This window comes from Sturnira hondurensis, unplaced genomic scaffold (genome assembly GCF_014824575.4).
Source record: "Sturnira hondurensis isolate 20B ecotype Veracruz unplaced genomic scaffold, ASM1482457v3 Scaffold0004474, whole genome shotgun sequence".
Classification (NCBI taxonomy): domain Eukaryota; kingdom Metazoa; phylum Chordata; class Mammalia; order Chiroptera; family Phyllostomidae; genus Sturnira; species Sturnira hondurensis.
The window spans coordinates 3662857-3673027 of record NW_028077105.1 but is presented as its reverse complement, the minus strand read 5'-3'; the positions used below and the strand labels follow the sequence as shown (position 1 = coordinate 3673027).

The 10171-nt window shown below is 39.6% G+C and overlaps 1 protein-coding gene across 3 annotated transcripts in view; it reads left to right on the top strand.

The window, feature by feature from the left end:
* PDE7B (phosphodiesterase 7B) overlaps window positions 1-10171 on the top strand; it is a 296607-nt gene that overhangs the window by 235498 nt on the left and 50938 nt on the right. The window lies entirely within an intron of this gene.

Here is a 10171-nt window from a genome sequence, read left to right as displayed (position 1 = left end):
GGAAAACCTGGAATAAATCTCTCTTTTTTTTAAGGAGAAAAAGTAAACTAGATTAAATGATTTACATTCATTGAACATCTGCTGTGGGCCAGCAGCTATGGGAGATAAAAGATGAATGAAACATTTCAGGAAAGCCTGCTGCACCACTTCGATAAACACCTGGTGATGTGACAACACCAGATGAACTGACAGGCACCAAGGTGGCTCCAAGGGAGAGGACACAGGACAGTCTAACAAGGAACCTCGTGGAGGGGTTGGCATTGAAGTTGAACTATGATTGGGGTTTACTTTGTAAGCGGAGGTTTTTTTTAAATGCACTCAAAATCAAAACCAGGCATGAAGAAATTCAGGGTTCATTCAAAGGATGAGTGTGTTGGGATCCTAGAGTGAGTGGGTAGTGTTGAGAGGTGGGATTTGCGCAGTTGGAGGGAAGGTAATGAGAACTGATGTAAAACTAGGCTGAAACTTTTACTGGATGATGAAGGTTGGTTGGAATCGGGCCAGGGACTGTCCTGATTGCCAGTGTCATTTAGTCTGTAAAAAACAAAGTAGAGAACCACTGAAGGCTAGTAAGTAAAGAACTATACAGTTTTCTTCTCCCATCTGTCTTGCAGAGCAAGTGGTTTTTTCTAAATATTAAAGCAAATTACAAAGAAATGGCCCATTATTCCTGAGTGTACGATGAAAATGCATTCTGTATCACTTCAATGCCTGTAGTCCAATCTTTTATACCTAAGATCAAGACTTCTTGATCAACATACTTTATAAAAACAACATATCCTAGTCTCAGTGTTCAGTTCTTGTCCACATTTGTTACACAGAGTCAAGGGTTTCAATCTAATATTAATATACAATCTATAACTGTAGCTCTAAAAATAGCTGATATTTATTGAAAATGCCCTATGTGCTAAACACTTTATACTTATAACATATTGATTCCTCTCAACAGTGTGGTAGGTTCTGTTAATGATTCTTACCCTCTATAGACACGGGAGATGTTGGAGGCAGTGAGAGGGTGGACAAGGCCCCCCGGGACACGGTCAGATGGCAAAGCCACACAGTGGCTCACAGAGCATCCTCTATGCCCCTCTGCTGGTAGACTTCCTGCCCCCTCCTGCAGCTGATGCACTCTTCCCAGGAAGGCCTCCAGGCACACTAAGGCTGCTGAGATACTCTTCACATTCATCTATTCACTTAATAGATACTTGTTGAGCACCTACTATGTGCAAGGCACTGTCCTAATCATTTAGCTCCAGCAGTGGAAAGGAAACAAATGAAATTCCTTCATCTGGAAATCTCTTCCCTTAATGTTTTCTGCAGCACATTTATCCCTTAGAATATAGCAATAATTATTCTTTAAGGGGTAATATTAGGTCTACAAAATGTCAACATTATTCTTGATTCCCCTGCCAGAATATCTTAACACTCATGTAAAAATAATTTTATAAGAAAATAGATGATAGTAACTCAGAGAGAAATGTCTCAAAAGATAATATATTGAAAGACAAGCGTGTTCTAGGTATGCAAACATTCTCTTAATTGGGAATTGGCAAATATGGATGACCTGTTTTGAAAAACGTATAATACAACCACCCACTCCTAGCACAAAAGCTATTTGGGGCATAACTTAGGTTTTCTTTAGTGACTCATGATTTCTCAGAACCTTAGAATGCTTCAGAATCACTTATTTTAAATAGCAAGTATTTACTGGAGCTTCCGAAGAAGAGTTTAACTTTTTATTTATTTTAATTGGTGTTCTAGTACAGTTCTTTGTCTTTTACTCCCATCCCAGCCCACTCCCCAAGTGCTCCTCACCTCTCTCCCATTTCCACCCCACCCCTAGTTTTTGACCGTGTGTCCTTCATACTTGTTCCTGCAAAACTTTCCCCCTTTTTCCTGAAATTCCCTCCCCTCTCCCCTCTGGTCACTGCCAGCCTGTTCTCTATTTCAGTGTCTTTAGTTATATTTTGCTTACTTGTTTGTTTTGTTGTTTAGGTTCCTGTTAAAGGTGAGATCATATGCTATTTGTCTTTCACTGCCTGGCTTATTTTGCTTAGCATAATGCTGTCCATTTTCATCCATGCTGTTGCAAGGGTAGGAGCTCCTTCTTTCTTTTCTGCTGCATAAAATGCCATTGTATAAATGTACCATAGTTTTTGGATCCATTCATTTACTGATGGGCACCTAGGTTGCCTTCAGCACTTGGCTATTGTAAATTGTGCTGCTACGAACATTGGGGTACATAGGTTCTTTTGGATTGGTGTTTCAGGGTTCTTAGGATATAATCCTAGCAGTGGAATTACTGAGTCAAAAGCCATATCCATTTTAGTTTTCTTAGACAATTCCATACTGTTTTCCATAGTGGTTGTACCAGTCTGCAATCCCACCAACAGTGCACTAGTGTACCAATGGCGTATTTCACAGACATAGAACAAACACTTCAAAAATTTATATGGAACCATAAACGAACACAAATAACTGCTGGAATTTGGAGAAAGAAGAGCAAAGTAGGAGGGATCACAATACCTGATACCAAACTGTATTATGAGGTCACTGTAATCAAAACAGTCTGGTACTGGCATAAAAAGAGGCACATGGACCAGTGGAACAGAACAGAGAGCCAAGAAATAAACCCAAGTCTCTACGTGCAATTAATATTCAACAAAGGGGGCAGTAACATAAAATGGAATAAAAATAGCCTCTTCAACAAGTGATGTTGGGAGAACTAGACAGCTACATGCAAAAAATGAAACTGGAGCACCAATTTACACCATACACAAAAATAAATTCAAGGTGGATAAAAAATTTAAATATAAGCTGTGACACCATTAAAGTCCTAGAGGAGAACATAGGCAGGAAAATCTCAGGTATTTCATGCAGCAACATTTTTACTGATATGTCCCCTAGAGCAAGGGACATAAGGGAAAGAATAAACAAATGGGATCTCATCAAAATTAAAAGCTTCTGCACAGCTAAAGAAAACAATATTAAAATAAAAAGAGAACCAACTGTATGGGAAAACCTATTTGCCAATGATACCTCAGACATGGGTTTAATCTCCAAAATATAAAAAGAACTTATACGACTCCACTCTAAGAAGATAAGCAACCCAATTAAAAAATGGTCAAAGGACTTGAACAGATACTTCTTCGAGGAGGACATACAGAGGATCCAGAGACACATGAAAAGATGCTCAGTCTTGCTAGCTATCAGAGAGATGCAAACTAAAACCACAATGAGATACCACTTTACACCAGTCAGAATGGCCATCATAAACAATGCAAGTAACTTTTATTTTTAAAATTTCCCTTCACTGAACCTATAAAGGCCAGTGACACCCCCTGATACTTTGAAAATACTCTAAACCAGTGGGTTTTTCTTTTGGTTGCTTGAAAATGACTAACAGAATTATAAAACTGATGAATTTCATCTAACATTGATAGCTAGATAAGTAAAAAACACCCACTTTATGGAAATTAATGTCATGTCTCTTTAGTCTTGTGACAGGATGTTCTCTTGGAGCATTTTCAAACTCCCTATTTAACAGCTCTCACCCTTTGATATTATTTTTAACTGACTTTATGAAGAAGATTAAGAGAAGAAACACTTATACTCCTTTCAATGATTATTAAGAAGCTCTGGTAACCATTTTCCAATGACATCAATGGCATGAATAATACAAAAGGGTGACTCAAGGTGATTTAAGGACAATTTAAGTTACATATGAAAAATGAAAACTTGGGCTGAAGTATTAGAAAATTCTTCAATTCCACTCCTTAAATTGTGGAGTGGAATTTTAAGTGGGGCTGAGAAATATGTGCAAAGCATCAACAAAATATGCTGCTAGGAAAGCTAAACAGAGAAAAGAATGTTAAAATCACTGTGCGAAAGGACAGCATCGCGTGAACAAACCCTGATGCCACGCCTAGGCCTTCGGCTCGGTGTGGAGTGCGCTGTACCCCGATCCATCTCCTTCTTGGGTCTGATGTAAGTCAGTTTTGCTTTTAGTCTCATCTTATGTTAATGAAGTGTAAGCTCCACAAGAAGAGGGACTTTGTTTTACTCACTGCTGTATCCGAGTGCTCAGAACAGTGATTTTCACGTCGTAGCGACTTGGCCATCCTTGTTAAATAAATTGACAAGGGTGTTTGTGCAAAAAGATGTGTTGCTGTAGAGGGCATGTTTTACATTTTCTGAAGTTACACTGTTCATAACGTGCGCAGGACAGTGGCTGCAGAGTTTGCCCTGCTGCCAAAAGCTCCCACGTCAGAGTTCAGAGAAGGGCGTCTTCCTGAGGAGGATCAGTTACGTGGTGTAGGTGCCTTATCACATGTATTCCATCCTGCTTTAAATTATCTGTAGTTATGATCAAGAATCATTGAAATCAACATTTAGGACCTATTTTAGGAAAAGGAGGATGTGTTGACAGGAACAAAAAAAATTAAAGCATAAGACTGGAGCATCCTTTGCCCTTAAACTGTATTTTCCCAGCCTGAAATTTCCGTTGGTATATAGCAGCATTTCCCAAAATGTACTGTGCACAGTAAAGGGGCCACACAAGATGATCCAGTTAGTACAGGAGCAACCTTTTTGCTTTCACTTTGTGTTGCAGACTTATTTCAGTGTGTACTAGGGGAAAATGTACCTAACACATCAAATCTGGTTTTTTATTTATATCAAATTTATATAAGGTATGTTTTAATAAAAATCCATTTATTTTATTTTTAAAAAGACACCAAGTAAATAGTGGTGCACGCAGATGTGCTGAACACCATAGTAATTGCGCGTGAATGACTGAAATTGGGGAAACTCTGAACTTGGTTGGAGCAGTGAGGCAAATGCCGTGCTCTTGTTCCTATTCTGCAGACTGGAGTCTGTTACTTCACCATTCTTACCGGTGAGTTTTTACCTAGGGAAATGGCTTTTGACCCTCCCAGACTCAATGCCTCCCTTTTACAGCACATATTTTTAATGTCCTCCTTCACTACCTTGAAAGGAAATCCACAGCCTATTTTTTCACATATGCTCAAAAAATTATTATAGGTTTCTAGCTGTATTATAAAGCAGAAATACAAGAAAAGCTATATGTGACTTAAATATGTAAATGCTTGGGCACAACCATCTTGGTAGGCATAATGATGTGGTGATACATTGCAGCTCCATGCAGAATCACTGCAAATGTTGCAGCAGCTAATGCAGAAAGACACAAGGCCGTAGTGCTAGTGATACAACTCCGTGTCATAAGCAGTCTTGCCACTGGTGATTTTCTGAGGTGGAGGACAACTCCTGATAAAGTTGGCTCCATTGCCACCACCCCCCACCTACCTGCCAAAATTACATCCCTCCCTTAATTTGCATGGGAGTTGCATTCCTGAAAAAAAAGGAGTATTAAAATAGTGCAAAAGAATACTGTGTATTTGCACATAAAACCAGGAAACAGAGTTAGGTTCCAGGTTTATGTAAACAGGGTTTTCACCTATGTGAATACCTGAACATCATTGAAAAGTCGAAGGAGATGTGGACAACTGTTAGATATGTAGAATTGTCCCAAACACTTCGGGACATCTAACATCTCTGACTTTCTGCCACTAAATTCCATTCGGGCCCTTTCCATCATTGTGACAACATTTGATCTCACAAAGCCAATAGCACTCTCAGTCTTGTTTGGTTCTTAAGTCCCTCATTACTAATGTGTAGTTATTAACCCACCATGGGCTTTTTACTTATCAGCGACAGCTCTGGTTCTAAAGAATCTTAAAGAAAAAAGATTATTCACTCTATGGCTTCTAAAGCTGCGATAATGACATTCTATTTTATTACTATTATAGAAGTTTTATTGTTTATAGCTTGTTTACTGTGAAGTTTCTCTGTTGGGTTCAAACTGGTAGTAATAATAATAATAGTAATAATTATAATCATAATAAAGAAAAATTCTTAAAGTAAATTTAGAACATTTTATTGCGGGTAAAAAAAATGTTTCAGAGTTGGGCTTCCTGAAAGTATCCAAAGTTTGATATCACCAAGAATCTGTTTACTGAAAATCAGGTACTGTTTGAATCACCCAAGCCTCCCAGGGCTGCAGATTTGGACAGCGTAGCTTCAGAAGCAGATTCTTGGCCTACGTTTTAGTGGGTTTTGACCAAGTCGTGCTGATAAATTTGCAACCGCAGTATTCATTGGGGGATACAAGAAAAAGAAAAAAATTAATGAAACTTTCCAGGGTAAGGGACTTCAAACTTGTGAACTTCTGAACTTCATGCCCTCTTGTAATCTTTCTGACACTTCGAAGAACAGTTCTGGAGGCTCTCCAAATAGAACACTCCTCACTGCTCATTCTTAAACAGCGTGAAATCTGTCAGCCCAACCAGGTCATCAAGGGGGCAGACTATGATTTGTCATTACTGAGAGGGATATTCCCTAAGACACTGAAGAAGCTGGCCAGATTTTGCTTTTCACCAAGAGCTAGGGCCTGGCATTTTGAGAGTCAGATTTCCATTCTTTTGGAAGGCTGGCTTAGCATGTATGTTTGAGTCAAATATGCCCTACACGAGTTACCAAAGTGACGATGTGACATCTGTCCCCTTAATCCTTATCACAAAGCTGATTATTGAAAGTAACTAACAGAGTTTTATTTTCGAAAATGAAAAGTTGGAAACATTTGTGTCAGCTCCAGATAGAACCTAATTTGTTTAAATTAGTAATTCTGTTGTGTACAACAAAGAATATCAGTACCAAGGATTTAAAAAAGGTAAATAAGGCAAAGTAAGAGTTCAGTGGGTAATAAAGACCAGTAAATGTGACAGTTCTGATATGCGTGAATAACTGATTTGTTGAATATAAGTTGGGGTAGGGTTGCTATTGGAGCCCAGCACAGAATACCAGCAACCACTGGGAGATGCATGAAACCCCAGGGGGGAGCGGCAGCAATATCATGGTGCTCTAGCTGCTCTTGAAAATATGAACCCCATGAGGGCACTGCTTGGTTATCCAGCCACATAGTTGTCTGCTGGAAGGGCAGTGGAAGTCCCAAGGAAGTTTATACGTCCCACCCCCAACCCAGGACAACTATTTTCAGCTATTACTGCCATCGAGGAACAGGAGTGAGCTCCCTTCTTGACAGAGAACTCTGAGGGAAGAGGCTGTGTCTTCATTATCTTTGTATTTCAAGCATTGCCCAGTGCCCGGTCCAAAGTAAACCCTTAGTTAATATTTAGAGAAGGAAATAAATGAAAGAAGGGAGAAAGAGATGGAAAGAAAAGAGAAGGGAAAAGGGATACGCTATTGAAATAATAGAGGACAAGTATCTTTGGTTGTTCACAAGTCCTTAGCTGGATTGATTCTATAGCCACCAGATCTCTGCCTTCCTTCTCTGCCACCTGCTTCAGACACAGCAACTAGACTCTTCATTCTGCGGAATTCAGTGCTAGTGAGCTAGGATGAAGAAGGTGAGAGGAAGCTCAGCACAAGCACTTTACACACTCTTAGTGCGTGTCTGTGCCACCTGCTTTCCCTCCTTTCCACTGGCGTCTCCACGCTCCTCCCTGAGCAGGCCTCTCCGCAGCATCAGCCGGCTCCTTGCATGCATGTTATTTCCAGTATGGGCTTCTATAAGCTTGTTTTTAGGGATCTATGGTCTGCATAGTCCTAAGACTGGGAACAGATTTCCAACAGATTTCCTCTCTACCCCTGATGTAGCTAGGCTTCACCTCATCTGGAAGGACGTGTAGAGAGAACAACTTCACTGGTGGAACTCTCAAACCCATGTGGGATTCAGAGGGTGGTACCAAAAATTCCTCACATTTCTTTTCAGATTGGCTTCGTTGGTACAGAGATCACCTCTGAGGGATGCTCGCATGTCCCTTCTCTTTTGATTTCCCCTCTTCATTCCTTTCTCTTACCTGGTTCCCTCACCTGCTCCACGCTACCACATCCTCTGCAGACACACGAGGCACCAGCAAGGGCAAGAGGCAAAGTGAATCACCATAGTCTTGAGTGTAGAGCCCGCCAGGCAAATGATCTTCCTCTTGCTCACATTTTCCACTTTGTATGATAATTTCTAGGCATTTTTGTACTAAAATATTCCTTACCCATCATAGCCGAAGTATAATGAAAAGTAGTAAAAACCATAGAGTCCATTTCACTGCCTTCCTCTAGATAGGGCAGAAACACTGTCTTAAAACTTCTGTATATTCAAGTACACAGAGAGCAGACAGCTAATGTGGCCCAGAGTAGGTGCACAATGAATATTTACAGGTGGAACCTTCCTGGTATTTACCACGCTGCTTAGATCTAAGCACCTAGAGAGATTCAGAAAGAACCAATAGCCATCATGCCAAAAGGGCTTCAGTTTCATTCATTTAGAGCTACCAAATAATATTTCATATTTATTAGATAACCATCCCTGATTAGAATGGCACTTAACCTTATAAAGATAATTAGAAATTATCATTGCAGAAGAGGGAGAAAAAAGAGAGAAAAGAAGGGGCGTGCCAGACAGTGGGATTGTGTGCTCAGGCCGCATTTCCATCAGCAGTCCCCCTTCAGGGAGAACCTTATGTGACTTGCGATCTTGGCTTCCAAATGGTTAAACACAAGGCCTGCGTGCATCCTGTCACAGTTTTATTTTGAGCAGCCTGTTTGCCCAAGTACCTCCCACTCTTTCCCTTCCCCAGAAACTGCTGCTGTGCTCTGTGTACACAACAAAAATGTTTGTCTTTTCCAAGGCCTGAGGTACTAACCAATGTCTGCGAATGTCTTTGTATAATAACATCATAATCAAATCACATTAAGTCAGTGTCAGTAATACATGTGTTTTCAATTTTAAAACCCACAAGCAATTTATTATTCACCTCCTAATATTCCATGCGTACATTTAGTAAGAGAAACAGGAAAGTTACATACATGGAATCACTTCCAAATTTCACTATAAAGTTATTTCATTGGGTTTTTTTCTAGTTAAATCTTTATTGTTTTTTGAAACACTCTATTAGTACATTATATTACCATTTATTTTTATTGTTTTAGTTATACCATGCTTTTTTAAAGGAAAGGAATCTGAAATTCCTTACTGTTGATTTATCACTGTAGCCCAGGGAAAATGTGGTTCTCTTTTGAATGCTCCACCTGCCCCCTCCTCTTTGTCCTTTCCTGTAAAGAGCAGGATGTAATGAACAGAGCATCATCTTCGAGATCAGATAGACCTCGGTTCTAGTCCCTGCTCTGCTACTTATCAGTTGTGTAATTTTGGATAAATTACCAAACTTTTCAAATCCATTGCTTCCTCTGTAACATGCACCTATTAATACCAACTGCCTAACATCCACTTTTATGAAAATTAAATGGGATGACAAATGTAGACGTACATAGTAGGTCCTCAATATTTCTTAGTTCCATCACCCCAGTTCCAAGCCCTGTTCTTGCTATAGATGGAATAAGTGGATGCAGGGGGACTTGGTTTTGTTCTAGATTAAGTATGTCAGTTATATCTTTAGGGGCAGTTCAAGTACCCATAGAGGAGGACACTGCAGTAGTCATTAAAATAATTATTTCCTCTTTGTGATCTAACTCGACATGAAAATACATAGCTTTCCATGCCTGTTAATGACATGAGTCTTAATGCGAGCTTGTTCCTTAGGAGTGGCCTCCACCAATAGCTGTAGTTACGATTACACCTAAGGCACCACTATAACCCACAGAGAAACATAGGCCATAAGAGACAAACCTCAATGTACGATTAACATCTCAAGTTCTCTGGTGAACTTGGGTGGAAGTAGTGTACTCCAACCACTTGTTCCTATCCATCGAATGAGAGGATTCACTCAGGAGAAATACAATTCCACTAGCCTTTGTAACCCACACAGAGAAAGGCATTCACTTACTGTGTGCTTCCTTTCCAAAAACCAAAACGTAAAGGATACTTTTGGAACGTTTTTGGAGATACATGTTTTTATCCATAACTCTTCCAAGGAATACACTTTGCATTAGTCTATCCCATGCTAAAGATACACTTATAATCATTTTAGAAAATCGATCAGATTTAGAAAAGAAATGGAAATTCAAATTATTCTCCCTAGGGGCTCATGCTCTTCTTATCTTATTGTATTAGATAAGAAGAATCGTCCCCTGTTCTGGACATTCATTCAATTCAAAAATTCCATGGTAGTACCTACCA